Source organism: Balaenoptera physalus (assembly GCF_965194825.1).
Source record: "Balaenoptera physalus genome assembly, chromosome: 21".
NCBI classification, from domain to species: Eukaryota; Metazoa; Chordata; class Mammalia; order Artiodactyla; family Balaenopteridae; genus Balaenoptera; species Balaenoptera physalus.
Window position 1 is genome coordinate 9,745,209 of NC_138902.1, and position 16,816 is coordinate 9,762,024.

Below are 16,816 nucleotides of genomic sequence, written 5' to 3' on the forward strand. Positions count from 1 at the left end.
TAAGTGGATTCCAGATCATGGCTTTTTTCTTTAATGGTGTCATCTTTTCTGTCGGGGATTCAGCATATCAGGAGGGGAAGAGGGCAGTACGAACTGAACACAACCTACAAAGTGAACTTCAGGGTGTTAACGATGACATTAAAAGTGTTACTTGCCCTTTCAGGATTAGAGATTTAAAAAACACTCTGATGAACTATGGAAAACTGTATATTGAATTTGATCTTGAAATGTTGTAGAATGAAGGTTCTTTCCAACAGTGCCGCACTAGTTCCCGGGAAGTCGGTAAAAATGTGTCCTTTATCATACAAAGAATTTTCAAGAACACCTTTTTGTAAAATCGTCCTTGTATCCAGGAATCTAGCCTAACCCTAACCTTAACTCTAACCCTAACCTGTCCCCTTAACCCTAACTCTACTCCCAACCCCCAACCTGCGTGTCGCACTGTCGACTTAAAAAAAGGCACAACCTGAGAGTTGCGAGTTAAGTTTTATTTGGGGCAAAATGAGGACTGCAGCCCGCGAGACAGCATTTCAGATAGCTCTGAGAAACTGCTTCAAAGAAGTAGGGGGGAATGTCAGTATATATGTGATTTTGGTGAAGGGGGAATGCATGCAGTCAAGCACAGATTTTTTGTAGAAGGTTTCTGCTCGTCTCGTGAAGCTTACTGCTAGTCACGAGGAGCAGATGTCACCATGAAGGATTTTAGTGTTTCTAGATATGAGGAGATACAAGAACTGGGCTCATAAAGTCGGCTCCTGAAAATATCTAACTATCTGAAGACCTGTTCTGCCAGTTTTTTCCCAGAGCACAGAGTGCCTCATTTCAGCTCTCCACGCTGAACTCCTTTCAGGGGGTGTTGAAAATCAGCAGCTGCAACAGCACGTAGTTTAATCCTTGTAGAGGTAGATGGCAAGTGCCGATGGCGAGGGCCAGTTGTAGTTGACACCACTAACACCAACTCTGGCATGAACCTGCATCTGCAGCTACGCATCTAAACTGACGCCTCATCCGAAGCTGAGCCTTAACTCTGACGGTAACCTGAATCTAACCCTAAATGCAGCACTAACGCTTAACTCTAACGTGAACCCCATTTCTTGTCACTAACCCTAACCTTATCCCTAGAACTGGCTTTTTTAGCGGTAGACCTATGAGGGTAAAATGTTCTTTAGGTCTCTAGAAAACAGGTAATCAAAACTGAGAAATGGGGCTTCCCTGGTGGCGCAGTGGTTGAGAATCTGCCTGCCAATGCAGGGGACACGGGTTCGAGCCCTGGTCCAGGAAGATCCCACATGCCGCGGAGCAACTAGGCCCGTGAGCCACAACTACTGAGCCTGCGCGTCTGGAGCCTGTGCTCCGCAACAAGAGAGGCCGCGATAGTGAGAGGCCCACGCACCACGATGAAGAGTGGCCCCCGCTTGCCGCAACTAGAGAAAGCTCTAGCACAGAAACGAAGACCCAACATAGCAATGAATCAATCAATAAATCTTTAAAAAAAAAAAAACAAACTGAGAAATGAATTTCAGACTAAATGAGTAATTTACGAGCAGATCATCAGTGGACCATCTTCAACAGCATTTCATGGTCAGGTAGCCTGACCTTTCTGATAAAGATATCCAAGGTGTGGGTGTTGTTCCTGGATGTCTACAGGACATCCTTGCCTCTGTCCTCTGATGTCACTAAATGTACTTAATAAGGGTCATTGTGAAAATTCAGTGAAAGTCTCTGAGAGGCAAGATCCAACTTGAGAGTACATTTCCATAGACTCACCAAGGCGTATGCTAACCTTGATCCCAGTCTTCTAGGACTCCCCAAAGTGTAAGACTTTCCTACTCCAGAAGACCGACAGAAGGCTGGGCTCTTCCCTTTGTATCTAAATTCCACTGTGACCCGAATCCAGCTAGAACTCATGTGGATTAGACCAGCAGTCTTTAAGACAACGTGCTGTGTTAGGCTCTGAGGGTTATGGAAGTGAGGTAAGGTACTGCCTTGCATTCAGAGACTTCACAGCCAAGTTGAGGGAAAATGATTACCGTACATGAAACAACGAGAGAGCCTGATGGGACAGGATGTAATTCAGTGCTACAGTGCGTGGTGCAGACCTGGATGCTGAACTGGCCCAACACATGGACGGTATTGCCTCTCATTTGCCTAGCACTTTTCCGCTACCAGACCTTTGTGACGCACATTCTGTCCTTCCTAGGGTTCTGGGAGATTGACAAAGGGCAAGTATTAGTATAATCATTTACCTTTGCATATGCAGAAATGACTCAGAAAAGTTAAGTATTTCTCCCCAGATCCCCCAGCCGAAGCAGCAAAGCAGAGATTTGACCTCAAGTCAGCCAACTTCAATCCAATGGGAAGCTCACTCTGTTTCATGGAGTAAGTGAGACTTGAGCTGGGCCTTAGAGGCCTGAGTAAAATTTGAAGAGATGAGAGGAAACGAGAGTATTCTGCTTGGGGTAAAGAGTATAAGGAGAAGGCAGGGAGCCAGGAATGGGAGGGTGAGCAGATGAGGGGCGGGGGCAGTGGATGAGGTAAGACTGGAAGGGAAAATGGGGCTTTGAGGGCCAGGCAGGGGTTCATGTTTCATGTAGGGTTTCACTCAGGAGTCAGTGAAGCTTTGAACTGGCTTAGTGGCTTAAAGGAAGACCCATCTGATGCTGGTGTGCGGGGAGGGTTAGAACGAGGGGGGTCCAGAGGCAGGAAGCCCATTTAGGTGGCTTTGGGGTGTGGCTACAAGGACGGGCCTGGAACCGGGTGGCAAGAGCTGGTATAAAATAAAAATAAATAGGTTTAAAAAAAGGCAGTTCAGAAGGACAGACTTAGTGTTTGATTGAGCATGAAAGATGGAGAAAGTGAAAAAAATCAAAGATTCTGAATTTCAAATAACTAGTTACAGGGCTCCAGGGAGGTGATAGAACCTCTCTGGGCCCCTCAACTGAAGGAAATGCAAGGGCAACCCCTCACCTCACAGGGGACTGAGGCTTGTATGTACATAGATGGACTGGATTAATTGGTTGTTTTGATGAAGTGGGGCAATTTTATTTATTTATTTTTTTTAAAAGATTGCTTTTATTTATTTATTTATTTATTTTTGGCTGCATTGGGTCTTCGTTGCTGTGTGCGGGCTTTCTCTAATTGTGGCGAGCTGGGGCTACTCTTCGTTGTGGTGCACGAGCTTCTCATTGCGGTGGCTTCTCTTGGTGCAGAGCACGGTCTCTAGGCGCGCGGGCTCAGTAGTTGTGACTCGCGGGCTCTAGAGTACAGGCTCAGTAGTTGTGGCGCATGGGCTTAGTTGTTCCGCAGCATGTGGGATTTTCCCGGACCACGGCTCGAACCCCTGTCCCCTGCATTGGCAGGTGGATTCTTAACCACTGCGCCACCAGGGAAGTCCCGAGGGGCAATTTTAAAATGTCTAGAGAGACATTCTCAACAACATTATTTAAAATAATGAAAAATTGGGAAATATCTAAGTGCCTCCCATGGGGGGAGAAGTAAATACATTATGAGTATTGTATAGAAATTAAAACCACATTTAAATAACATGGGGACATAAATATTCAAAATATAAAAGTAGGTGGAGAAAAGAGGACATAATACTATCTGAATATTATGAAGAATAAATACATGTAGAAAAAAAGGACTGGGAGAGTGATTGTCTCTGGTTGATGGTAATGTGGCTGATTTGTATTATCAAGTTTTGTACTTTGGATTTTTCTGCAGTTTTCAAATTTTGTGCAATGAGCCTTATTACTTTTATAATGAGAAAAAATATTTCAGAAAAAAGAACAAGAAATGAGTTCAACTACTACTGAAACTGTGCAACTCAGATTGGGACTTCAACCCATGGTCTTTTAATTAAGATCACACACCTGGTCTCAGGACTTAATGAAACTCAGGTTCTCGATGTCTCATTGCAGAAAGAATTCAGTGACAGACCAAGTGATAGGTGAGAAGTGGATTTATTTAGAGAGAAACACGCTCCACAGACAGAGTGTGGGCCATCTCAGAAGGCGAGAGGCCCCAAAATATGGGGTGGTTAGTATTTATGGACTGGGTAATTTCATAAGCTAATGAGTGGGAGAACTATTCCAACTATTTTGGGGAAGAAGTGGAGATTTCCAGGAACTGGGCCACTGCCCACTTTTTGATCTTTCATGGTCGGCCTTGGAAGTGTCATGGCACTGGTGGGTGTGTCACTTACTTATGCTAATGTATTACAATGATGCTAATGTATGAGGCTCAAGGTCCACTGGAAGTCAAATCTTCCACCATCTTGGACCTAGTTGGTTCTAACCAGTTTTTATCATGTCCTATGGCTATGTCATTCTTTTAAAGGTTGTACCCTGCCCCCTTCCCTCCTGTTTCACTACTGTTTAAAATCTTTAGATATGTTGTCTCCCTTATAACTGTTTCAAGAGAAAATAGCATATAATAGGTAGAGAGGTGGCATCCTTCTCTATCTGACTTAGAAAATATCAGTGGAGTGGAATAGATCCTGAGACATGGCAGAGAGGGACAGGTGACCTTCATAGGAAAAAGGGAATAGGGCTGAAGAAAGTAAAATACTGCAAAGATAGAGCAGAGATACATGCCTTCACAGAAAGGAAACCAGAGGTCTTCCCTGTAAAGTAGTCTGACCTTTGGAAGCTGTTTACAACTCAGATAAATACAAAAGCAACTTTGGAAGTAGATAAGAATGCAGTTAAGTCACAATTGCAAACAATGCTTCATTGTACAGTATTTCATTAGGTTTGCTAACCTCCAGGAAACCTCTGCCAGGATTCCTCTTGGTTTTCCACCAGGACCACAAAATGTTTTCAGTGAACCTGCATTCAGGCATAAATGAAAACTGACCATCCAGTGACATCATGAAACATTTATGTGTTGAGAATTTTTTTATGAATTTACATGTAACTAAATAAAATACTTCTAGGAAATAAGACCATAAATGTACCCTGAGAAAAATAATAATTGAAAACCAATAGAATAATTATCTTAAAATCTTGGATCCGTGAAGATTCCTGGCTTTGTGCTTAATAAACATAATATGACATGACAGTGCTACTGACTGGAGGCAATATGAGGGGGAAAACAGTCTTTGATGCCAAGTTTTCTGCTAAATGTATGATCTCACGTGACCTTGTATTATCACTTAAATTGAAAACCCTGGGAATTACCTTTAACAGATAAGATTCTGACAAATGGAGCCTTCCTTTTGGCTTATCTTTTTTTTCGTTTTAATTTATTTATTTTTTATTTTATATTTTGGCCTTGCGGCATGCAGGATCTTAGTTCCTGGACCAGGGATCAAACCCGCATCCCCTGAAGTGGAAGTGTTGAGTCTTAAGCACTGGACCGCCAGGGAAGCCCCCTTTTGGCTTATCTTTGACTGTATTTTACATTTACCTGTGTGTTGTTTTCCACCAAAGACATGCTACTCAAAGTTCAGAGAACTCTCCTCAAATATTTTTTCTTCTCCCTACAATTTACATTGGCCCACGTGTCCCCTCACTGTCTGTTCTGGATCTCACTCTACCTTATCACAGGTGAGCGCACGAGGGTCTGCCTGGTAGAGGATCAGAGCTCTCTGAATAGCAAGGTCCCCAAGCCCCAGTAAATACTAGATCTGAAAAGGGTTAGGGGGCAGCCTCTCTGGTTTTCTTTAGGATCAGCTTGTTACTAGGTTTTGGGTAGACCCGCATGTGCTAATTTTCTTGCCTATGCTCACATTTGTAAAAATGGCATAAAAGAAAAGAAATGAACATAGCAAGGATTGGAAGAACCTGAGTTTCTCACTACCTCTCACCATCCCCCAGTGTTTGTGCTGCCTGCCTATATTTTATGTGGCAGGTGGGCAAAACTGCTCTGTGTAGAGATGGAAGATTTTTCCCGGTTGTAAGATATTTTTCAATATAGGTTGTCAAAGTAAATACTGTAATATCTTTTGCTTATGATATTCCTACGGTAGAGAATGCCAGAAACATTAGGAAAACAAAAATTCACCTGTCGTTACTAATTGTTTAAAAGTTAAACCTCATTAGAGTATGTTTGCATCTTTAAAATATCTCCGAGGAGGAAGGTAACACGCTGGGAAGGAAGGATGAGGAAAAGAACATTATGGAACTTCTGGACTTTAGTCATAAAAATGAAATAATTAGGCCTGAGATGGCTTTTCAGCTGTAGCCCTCTCATCCCGTACTTCCCTTTGAATGACTGGCACGATAAGCTACCAGTCACCACACCGTGTGTAATCAGTGTGACAGCTGGCTCCGTAAGAGGCCACTGTTTCTCCAGCGTTAGCTAAACCAGTGCGCTTCCTGTTGCTGGATTAACTGTCGGAGCCACAGGGTCTGATTTCCCTCCTGCTGATTTAGAATCCCTGTCTCCTTCTCTGTCGGCACTTGGATATCACTCCCGCTTTGAAAAAACTTACTCCTTTGACAAATATATACAAAAGCAGAGAGCTAATGGGGTGACTAATCTATCTGAAGAACCTTCTACATCCTTTTGCGATCGATGATTCCTACTTGGCTTGACACGTGTACAGTTGACACCTTTTCCTTGACAAGTAAACCAAGATTGTGCAGTTTTTGTCATGGCCTACGGTGTAGAAGAGGAGAAATGAGGAAGAAAATAATTTGAAGATTTGCAGAGAGAAGGGATTGGATTTCACCCTGTCGTGGAGTCAGTCCATTGGGATAAACCAAGTCACTAATACCAGGCAGCGGAAGTGACCGAATTTTATATTTTGTGTCAGACACAACCTCAAAACAAAGAGGAGCCTCTCCAAGGACCTGGCCAGATGCAAGCCTGGTAAGTCACTGCTTAGGATTGAAACTTTTGTGTGAAGCAAAACACCAGCAAGAATATATTTTAGGAAGAAATGTTTGAGTCTTTGAAAAGTTTTATACTTTCTATAACTGTGACTGTGTTAAAATAAGAATTCTGACATGGTGGGAGATGTGATTTGGGGTATTTTGCTGGGCTGCTTTGGGATATGTTTTCCTTTGGAGGAAGAAGAGTCAGAAAAATATTCTTGGTTTTACCATCTAAAGCTATTCTAGCATAAAGTCAAATTGCCAGAGACTTGGTGTTTGAGGATCTAGGCAGGCTGATGACCTTGAATTATGCTTTCCTTCAATATATTCTGAAAGTCAACTGGTTGGATGTGTAGAGTTCTCACTGAACATTCACTGACGGAAGATTTTATTGGAAAACTCAAAAGTCTATTCTGATTTAAAGAGCTATAGTTCCATAAAAAAACAAAAACAAAAACTTTCCTTTTTGCCCTTTATTTAATAATATCTTTAGTGTTAAAGAGACAAAACCATAACCAAAGCAGTTGATGGCAAATACATTACGAAGAAAACCTGTAAACAGTAAAAACGTTAGAATAAGATCGTGTATTTCCAAAGAAAAGCTGAAGATTTAAACTTCAAAAAAACAGAGGTAGAAAAGGTAACTTTTTAGTTCTGCTTATCCATAAAAATTGCCGCTATTTTTGCAATCACACCTACCAAGATGGCCTTTATATGGTGCTTTTGCCCTCATCAAGCGAGTGGGGAAATACCTAAATGTGAAATCACTGCAGTTTATTAAATGTCAAAGAGGAACTTGTTAACCAGATATATCAGATAACCAGCTGCTGGGCAGAGCAGTTGCCAACCATGGGAAATGTCAGCGCTCCCTTTAGAGAAAGACAGCCGATGACTACACAAAATGCATAGTTTATAAATAATTAGAAAAAAGATTAGAAGGTGTGCCACTCATGTTAACCTATATGTTCCTCAGAAGAATAAATATTAGAATGTGTCACTAATAACAATGATTAAATATGATTGTGTTAGAAAATGAGAATGTAGACTACATTTCAGCCTAATTCCAGAATCACAATTAGATACACGGGCAGGATACGAGCAGAGGATTGAGATTTCAAGGACAAGTGCTGGGAGAGGGGAGGCTGTCCAGGGGGCAGTGGAGGCGCCTTTGTGGATATGAACTGAAAAGACAAGTTTCCCAGGAAGGAGTCTTTGTCAGGAGATGGGATTTTTTCCACTCTCTGTCCCGGGAATTTCTCTTCCCTGAGATGAGGGGAGATGGAGCCTTCCATCTCCTTTCTGGATGCTCTCTCTCTCTCTGTCTTTGAAAAGAAGGAAATAAAATTCCCAGGAAGGGATCCTGGCCAAGTTAAGAAACCCTAAGGGGATCTATGGGATTCTAAGAGGTGGACCTAAGAAGGCCTATGACCCCCCTGCAACTTGTGCAGAACTGCTGGTGGAAGAACCACTCCTCTGCATGAGTAGCGTGTTCGAGGGGAAGGACTCACACAGGTGGAGGAGAGACGTGTCTTCGAACTACGCTGCCTTGGAAGCTGGACTTCTACCGCTCTGGCATCTCAGGATATTTGGGAGAAGAGCAGGCCCAGTCCAAGACCCCTGCGCTTTGTGTGCAGTGTCTGTGTAGGAGAGAGAGCAGAAAATGCTTCTTGCCCTGTGTAAACAAGTACAGGTCATCCAGAGAAATCTGAGAACCCTGTAACTGGGTTAGTCTTGCCCAAGTGGTGGTAGAGAGGGTCCTGACCGTGGAAGGAGGCAAGGCTCACTGAGGCGGCTCTGACCTCCATCCAGGAGGGGTGAGCTGGAGACTCACGTGGAGAGCCAGAACGCTGAGCGTTAAGAGCACAGTGAGGACGAGAGGTGCGTGGCTCCGGGGATCAGGGCGAGGACAGGAGTAAAGTTGGTGACGAGTTCAGAGCACAGTGGGGCTGGTGGAAAGGAGGGAATCGTGAGAAATGACTCTGAACTGGTTCTGCTCACAGAGCCTGTGCACTGAGGCTGGGTGAGTGGGGCAGGGCCACGGTGGCCTACAGGCGCTGCAGCACTTGGGCAAACTGGATAAAATCTCATATTATGGACTAAAAGTTACCCCAAGAAATCTTCTATTCCATGTCCCTCATTTCACTCACATGGAAAGTGAAGCCCAGAGATGAATCCACGATTCGATTCCATAACTAATCATGGCAGAGCCTGGCCAGAACCTGCCCACTGAGTGGTCAGCTGTGCCTTGAGGCTATCATGACTAATCTCATTGTTCCTTTTCCCTTGTTTATGTCTGTCACCACGAGGAGCCCAGCCCACAGGGCCCTAGTCCCCTCCTGGACTCTATTTACCATGTGGTTCTGCAGAGCCCCTCTTCCCCTGTCTCTCAGTCCTCCCCAACTCCTGGAACCTTCCACAGTGCCTCTGCAACTCGCTGAAAGCCATCAGCTTATTTCTCCGTATCCCTCAGTTTTCCTTTCTGGATGGTCCCCTCACTGCCTAACTGAACCCAAGTCTCCCTGGAGGACACTGCAGCTCCTCAGGTAGCAGTGGGTCGATGTCCTCTCGGCCCCCATTGCTCCTTCCACACCCTTTCCCCCTGTCCTGACATCTCCCAGCCTTAAACCCCATCTCATCAGACTCTGCCCCCCACTCCCTCTCATTGTCAGAGTCATCAGCTGGGGTCAAGTGTACTGTAAAGCCTAAAACTTCAAATGCCGCCTTGACACTTTGGAGCCTCACAGGCCCCAAAGGGCTGATCCTGCGTTGCCCTGCTCTTGCCGGATATGCCTCCCACCCCAGTGGGAAAGGCTTCCTGTCAGTTGGGTCAGCTGCGCCCCACTTGGTCCTCAAGCTAACAAGTTCACTTCCCTGAAAAATTACCCAAACAAGCCAATCAGCCCCTCCCACAGGGCGCAGGGGCACCACACCCTCTTGTTACTACAAAGCCTGCCCCCAGGCTTCTCTGGTTCACTGTAATCTTGAGAGCAGCCCCCATGAGACCCTGCATGGCAGGCGGTGCCCTCCTCCCCCAGCTGTGAGTGTGTGTGGCTGGTGAACCGCTGCCCTCTCCTCTGTCCCGTGTTGAGCGTCCTGTGTCCCATGCTATTCAGACAGGGACCCCTCCCTCACCCATGAGTGGGTGGAAGGGGATCACAACAGTCAAGTCCCCTCATTTCTGGGTCATTTTAGTTCCCGAATCACTATCACTCTTTTCAACACTTTTCTCATATTAACTCTTGTTGATTTCAACGTACACATCTGTGATCCTTGCAGTGCCCTGGTCTTCAGGTCCTTTCATTCTTGTTCCCTATAATCTTGCCCTCCACCCGCCGTCAGCCACTCACTTCCACGTCCTTACCTCCCATGACCTTCATCTCATGCCTCCCACTTCCCGCCTCCATCCCCTGTCTTTTCAGTTACTCATACAGCACCTTGAGCCCAACAATCCTTTGACCCCAGTGGGACCTTCATTCCGTCAACTCTGTCACCTGTTCCCTGTCTCTCACCCCCTTTCTTCCCTCTTTGCCCAGTTAAATGGCCAATTGTTACAATCACTCTCTTGTGCACACCCTCATCCCCCCTTGTTTTTGTCTTTTTCATCCTTCTCATTCAACAAACCTGCCTGACCCTGCCCTCGTTCTCTCTGTATTGTGTCTGCGCAGCTGAGAGTGGCTCACACACACTCACACTACACGTGACATTCACGACCACCGTCCCCAAGTGGGCCCCGATGCTGCCTTGAGAACATCCTATATTTCCCTGGTCCGTGTGCTCTCCTGCTCGCCTAGAGAAATATTTCACGCCTTTTCCTCTCCTAAAACCCCCAACACCTTTTCCCTGTGCTCTGTCTCAGCTGATGGCTTTGTTTTCTACTCACTGAGAAAACTGAGGTCATTGGAAGAGAGCTTCCAAACTCCTGACACGAGTCCAATCAGGAAGCACGTGACCCCATGTTCCTGCCCCTTCACGGGGCGTCCAGGCTTCTGCGGCCAGGGGCCTCCCTGTGAACTAGACCCTATCAGCATCACTTCTCAAGGACACTCCCCCAGCAATCGGGCCCCTTCTCTACTGGGTCATTCTCACCAGAAAGCAAATAGGTTTTGTTTCTCCCAACTTTAAAAAAACAGCAACTTTTTATTGACGTCATTTTTTCCTCATTATTTCTCTGCTCTCCTTCAGAAAGAAATGTCTCGAGAGTGTTCTCCAATTTTTCTCACCCTATTTCCTCTTGAACCTGCTGTAATCAGATTTTACTCACTCCACTTCAGCAAACCCCTCTGGAAAATGTCAATAATAATAACTTCAAGCACAGCGGTCACCTCTCAGTCCTCATCTTACCTGACACGGTCGATCTCGATCTCCTCCTGACATTCTTTCTTCCTTCACCTTGAACTGCGTGTGCTCTTCTGGTTTTCCTTCTATCTCACTGGTAGCTCTCAGTCTCCTTGGCTGTTTCCCCTCTGACGTTTTTACTGTGGAGCTCCCAGGGTCCTGGGCCTTGGACTCGTCTCCTATTGGAATGCTCTCTCTTTGGGTGATCCAATCCAGTCTCAGGGCTTCAAATACCAGTCATATGACGACAACTCCCAGATTTACACATCCAGCTGGGACCTTGACCTTGAGACTTACGACCAACACCTACCCAGCATCTCACTTGGATGCTGTAGCAGAGTCTAATCAGAAGGGCAGGACCACTCTGAGTGATAGGAAATGGGGGGGGATTCATTGCAGGGATTAGAATTTCTGCAGTGGTGGAGCTGCCGAAGGGTCTGTGAAGATCTGTTGACTCTGCCCCTGGGGGCCTGCAGGTGCCCTAGGTCAGCTGTACCTGCAGTTGGGAGGAAGAGCTGGACCTGAAGTGGGAGGGAGCCGGACGACTGGGGCCACATCTGCCTCTCACTGCCTCTGACCTGGACCGCACGCCGGCCTGCACCCCGGCCCCGGGGTCAGCAGAGCTGGGGAGGGGTGGGGCTAGGGAGGCTGCAGGATCTGCTACCCGCCCTGGCAGCGCGGTGGCCAGCGCTTCGGCCACAGTGCAGGCAGGTCCTGGCCTGACCTTAGACGCTGCCTCATCTGCACCTTCCAAACTCAGCGCAGATTCACCTGTGGCCCGACCGGGAGCCACGGGAGGGAATGGGCTCTGTCTTAGCTCAGCTGATGCAGCTCAAAGTCCTCATTGTGTCTAATGGATTCTCACATGACATGTTCCAAACTCTCCCCTTAAATCTTCCCCATCTACCATCTTTCTCCATCCTTCCGAGAATCTGAGTCATTCTTGATTCTTCTTTTTTTCTCACCCCATCCCCCCATATTCCATTTTCCAGGAAGTCTAGTCAGCTGTGTCTTCAAAAAACCCAGAATCTGACTACTGGGTCCAAGCGCCATAATTTCCCACCTGGACCGTTGCAGGAACTGCTCTCTGCTCCCTCACAAGCCCCCTCCCCATATACTTTCCACCTGGCAGGCTGGGTGGCCCCTTTGAAACAAAAGTCAGATCACACTGTGCTGCCGCACAAACCCTCCAAGGGCCCCCTGTCTCACCTGGAGTGAAAACCAAAGTCCTGCCAGCGAGCTGTCTCCAAGTCCCTACATCATCTGTCCTCCCAGCCGGCGTAGTTCCTGCCACACTGGCTCCCGGGCTGGGCTCCTTCTGGCTCTCCAAACGCGCCAGGCACGCTCAGGCCCGGGGCTTTCACGCTGCCTCCGCCTCGCCTGCCCGGGACCTGATGCTCCCTCCCCTCCTTCGACTCGTCACGCCGCTGCGATGCCCACCCCGACCAGCCCGCTTTCAGTTGCGGTCTCCTGTCCCGGTCACCCCTGGCGAGCTCTATTTGCTAAGCAGCTCTATTTTTTAGGAGCAATGATTACATTCTAAGACAGGCTCTGTGCATTATTACGACGATTGTCTGCCTCCACTGAGTAGAATGTAACCGACCCAGGGCAGGGGTTTTGACTGTTTTGTTTACTGATGTACCCCAGGGGCTTCGTCGATGTTTGTTGTATGAACTGAACGTTCTTAGTCTTTGCTCCCCCCTAATTGGAGGAGATGGATCTTGAGAAAGTTACCTTGTGCATTTCTCCATTTTTAGGAGGTATTCTTTCTACATCATTCCAAGGAATTTCTGCGGGAAAGAGAACCCTCCCCATTGTTTTAGGGCTTCGATTATAAACATCTTTTCTTTTTACCCAACTAGATCTTAACTATGAGAGTTGTCATCCCTTTAACTCACCCTGGGAGCATGTGATTAAGTATTAGAGACGTACAGAGATGTAGTGGGACACTCCTCAGCCTTCTTCTAAGGGCTGAGTTCTGGGTTCCTTTAACCTAAGCCCTTGAGAGAGGTTTCAAAGTTGGGAAAAGAGGTCACTTGCTCGGGAACGTGACGCAGTTCGCTGTCTCTGCAACAGAGAGGTCTGAAGGAAGAGAAACCACTATTTGATGTGAGAGGAGGTTACTAGAAAGTGAGGTAGGTGCCTTGGTGCCAGTTATGAATCTCCGAGACGGTGTTCTCTGGCAGCGGACGCAGAACAAGGAAAGGTTTAATCACGGAGGGTTTGCAGCTTGAAATGAAATGTTATTGAGCCTTTTAAAATGTCATATGCCTGTCCCTTGGGGCGCTGCATCACACTGTACTCCGGTGACACCTTTATGGGACTGTCCTCTAACCAGTCCGAGTGCCACTCCAGAGCTGGGGTGATGTTTTTCCTCTCACCTCCCAGAGCTGGCAGGTGCCGGGACCAGGAAGCAGCTTGCTGAGGGCCTGTTGGGTGGACAGAGAATGAACGAGACATCTCCTGGATCAGCCTCAGGAAAGAACAGGGAAAGGGAAGGGGGGGGAGAGGAGGTGGCCCTTTGAGAGCCCCTGTGGGATTTGTGTAACGTAATGTAACTCATGCATTTCTGGCATGTGCTAAATGGTAGCTATTTGTATTTCATTTAATTTTACTAACTTCATGAGGTGGATGTTATGGCCCCTTTTTGACACGTAAGGAAATGTTGGATCCGAGGGCGGGTGTGCACTTTAGCGCCACTTAACTAGCGCTGGTGGAGCCAGGCTTCAGCCCCAGGCCATGCACCTTCCCTGATCCTATCTCTCCATGTGGTCCCCAGAAAGGACGCCGGAAGCACAAGGCAGTCGTATGTATGTGTGTAAAACACACGCTGTGCACGTAGGTGGGCAATCATCACCACAGACATGAATAGGAAACTGGAGAGAACTTATTTTCTTTTAATCACCACCTTCCACCTGGCCCCTGGACCCCCATGCACTGTCTTGTGGTTCCAGATTCCTCACCCTGGGATGGAATGCAGTCGTATTCCATCATCTAAACTCTCCAAGCCTCAGTCCTTTCACCTGTAAAACTGAGATAATTATATCCCCCCACCATGGGTTCATTGTGAAGATTAAGTAAGAATAAAAGGCAACATTATTGAGGGCTCCCTATATACCAGACACTATTCTAAGCATAGTGCGTGGATTAGTTTATTTAATCCTCACAACCAGCCTATGTGGTGGCTATAATTATTGTCATCATGATCATTTAGTGAGTGAGGGGCTGGACATCAGAGATTAAGTGACTGGTACAAGGCTACCCAGCCAATGGCAAAGATTCAGACCTGGGCTGCCTGACTGCATGGGTCCCTGTGCCATTTCACCTCTGCTGTCTAATTTAAAAAAAAAAAAAACAGGGCTTCCCTGGTGGCGCAGTGGTTGAGAGTCTGCCTGCTAGTGCAGGGGACACGGGTTCGAGCCCTGGTCTGGGAGGATCCCGCCTGCCGCGGAGCGGCTGGGCCCGTGAGCCGCAATTACTGAGCCTGCGCGTCTGGAGCCTGTGCTCCGCAACGAGAGAGTCTGCGATGGTGAGAGGCCCGCGCACCGCGATGAAGAGTGGCCCCCGCTCGCCGCAACTAGAGAAAGCCCTCGCGCAGAAACGAAGACCCAACACAGCCAAAAATAAATAAATAAAAATAAATTAAAAAAAAAAAACAGAGTCAAGGGAAAGAAACTAAACGTGTAAAAAGTTTTAAAAACAACAACAACAACAACAACAAAAAAACAGAACCTCTAAAATAAGGTAATAATAAAAATAGTAAAGATCATAATAAAATAGCTACCACTTACTAAATGCCAAGTTGTACAAAGCTCCGTGCTTGCTACCCTCCCCTGGTCTCACTGTGGGCCCCCAGCCCCTCACAGAGTTATCGGGGGTGAATGACATGACAAGTGCCTCACATAATAGGACATTAATAAATATTTGGTCTGGTTTTCACCCAGAGACAACCAAAATTAATACCTTTATATAGAAACTTCTAGATATTTTTCTATACCTATTTACAAGTAAATAAATGTGGATTGTATCATACAACCTTTTTTTTTTTACTTTCCCAAATATCATAAACATTTTTCCATGTCAATACATATCCATCAACAACATGCTTTCTCAATGAGTTTGAGAATGAGCCCTCAAGTTGGAAAATACTGGCTCTTCGGGGTGAAAAAAATCTTAGATATTACAATGTTTTGTGACCCTTCAAAGGACCACAGTATATAAACAGATGTACATCGTGGTATTAAAATTTCATGGGGGCTGGGACTTCCCTGGTGGTCCAGTGGTTAGAACTCCAAGCTTCCACTGCAGGGGTCAGGGGTTCGATCCCTGGTCAGGGAACTAAGATCTCCACAAGCTGAATGGCATGCCCCCCACCCCCGCCAAAAAAAAAAAGAAAAGAAAAACTTTCATGGGGGAAGGAGGTGGGTGAGAAACTATTAAGATATTAGGATAAAAAAGTCTAAAAAGGCTCCTTAGAGGGACAATATTGGAAAAAGGTCGAGAAACAATGATCTACAACATCATTTTACATAATGGAATAGTATTCCTTTGTATGAATGTGCCATGTTTATTGAACTGAAATATTGTTCAATCTGTTATTGAAAACTGAGGATGTTTCCAATTTTTAGCACTATAAACAATGCTGCAGTGAGCATCCTTGCAGCTAATATTTTGTACATCTTTTTAATTATTTAAGATCAATTTCTAGAAGAGGAATTACAGGTCAAAGGATGTCTCCAAACTTCCACTGTATGTTCAAGACTCTACTTCAGGCAGTTTTCAGAGAAATTTCCAATGACGTGTCACTTGTACAGCAACTGGAGGAAGAGGGGAGACGTGTCTTCATACAACTGAGGTTAATAGTGTCATTTATACAGCAACTGGAGGAAGAGGAAGACATGTCTTCATACAACTGAGGTTAATAGTGTCACTTATACAGCAACTGGAGGAAGAGGGAGACGTGTCTTCATACAACTGAGGTTAATAGTGTCACTTGTCCAGCAACTGGAGGAAGAGGGGAGACGCGTCTTCATACAACTGAGCTTAATAGTGTCACTTGTACAGCAACTGAGGTTAGTAAATTCACCACTAGTGTGAGTCCATGCTTTAAAAAGGCACGACAAGTAAATGTTTCTCAAGGTGTCTTGCGTCCAGAATGTTCTGAAATATATTTTTGCAGCAAACATAAAGGCAGATGAGCGCGCTTCCGATCCCCGGTCTCATCTTGCTCTCCTGCTGGGGCCCCACCTGACACCCGGAGAAACTGGTGTGGCCCACCCAGGAAGGGGGTGAGGCGCATGTAAGCGCCGTGGTCCGGCTCCAAGCTCACGTGTGTGGGTGCTCTGGGGCTGTGGGTTCCTACAGCCGAGGCCTTTTGTGCGGGATGAGGGAGCGTCCATGCTTTTTAAAAGAATCCGCTCTGGGTACTTCCCACTGAATTCTGGTGAAGAGGATCTTGACTCGCCTGGCTGGTCGTTTTCAACCTCTTTTAACCCTTGGCCCCTTGATGGAGGTCCTCCTCCAGTTTGGTTCTGCTGAGGTGCCATAGGCCTGCCCCTGGAGGAAGGCCTTGGGCAAACACCCCTTTTGTCCATGACTCCGTCCACTACCATCTCCGGGCATCCCGACCCGCGGGAGGAAGGCGCACCTGTGCCCGCAGG

General features: G+C 46.4%; 1 long non-coding RNA gene across 1 annotated transcript in view; it reads left to right on the forward strand.

The window, feature by feature from the left end:
* LOC309651492 overlaps positions 1-16,816 on the forward strand; it is a 392,390-nt gene that overhangs the window by 278,305 nt on the left and 97,269 nt on the right. Inside the window, exons 3-5 of the long non-coding RNA XR_014258189.1 lie at positions 3,263-4,338; positions 4,488-6,816; positions 15,853-16,228. This is a non-coding gene — a long non-coding RNA (uncharacterized lncRNA). The remainder of the gene's footprint in view (positions 1-3,262; positions 4,339-4,487; positions 6,817-15,852; positions 16,229-16,816) is intronic.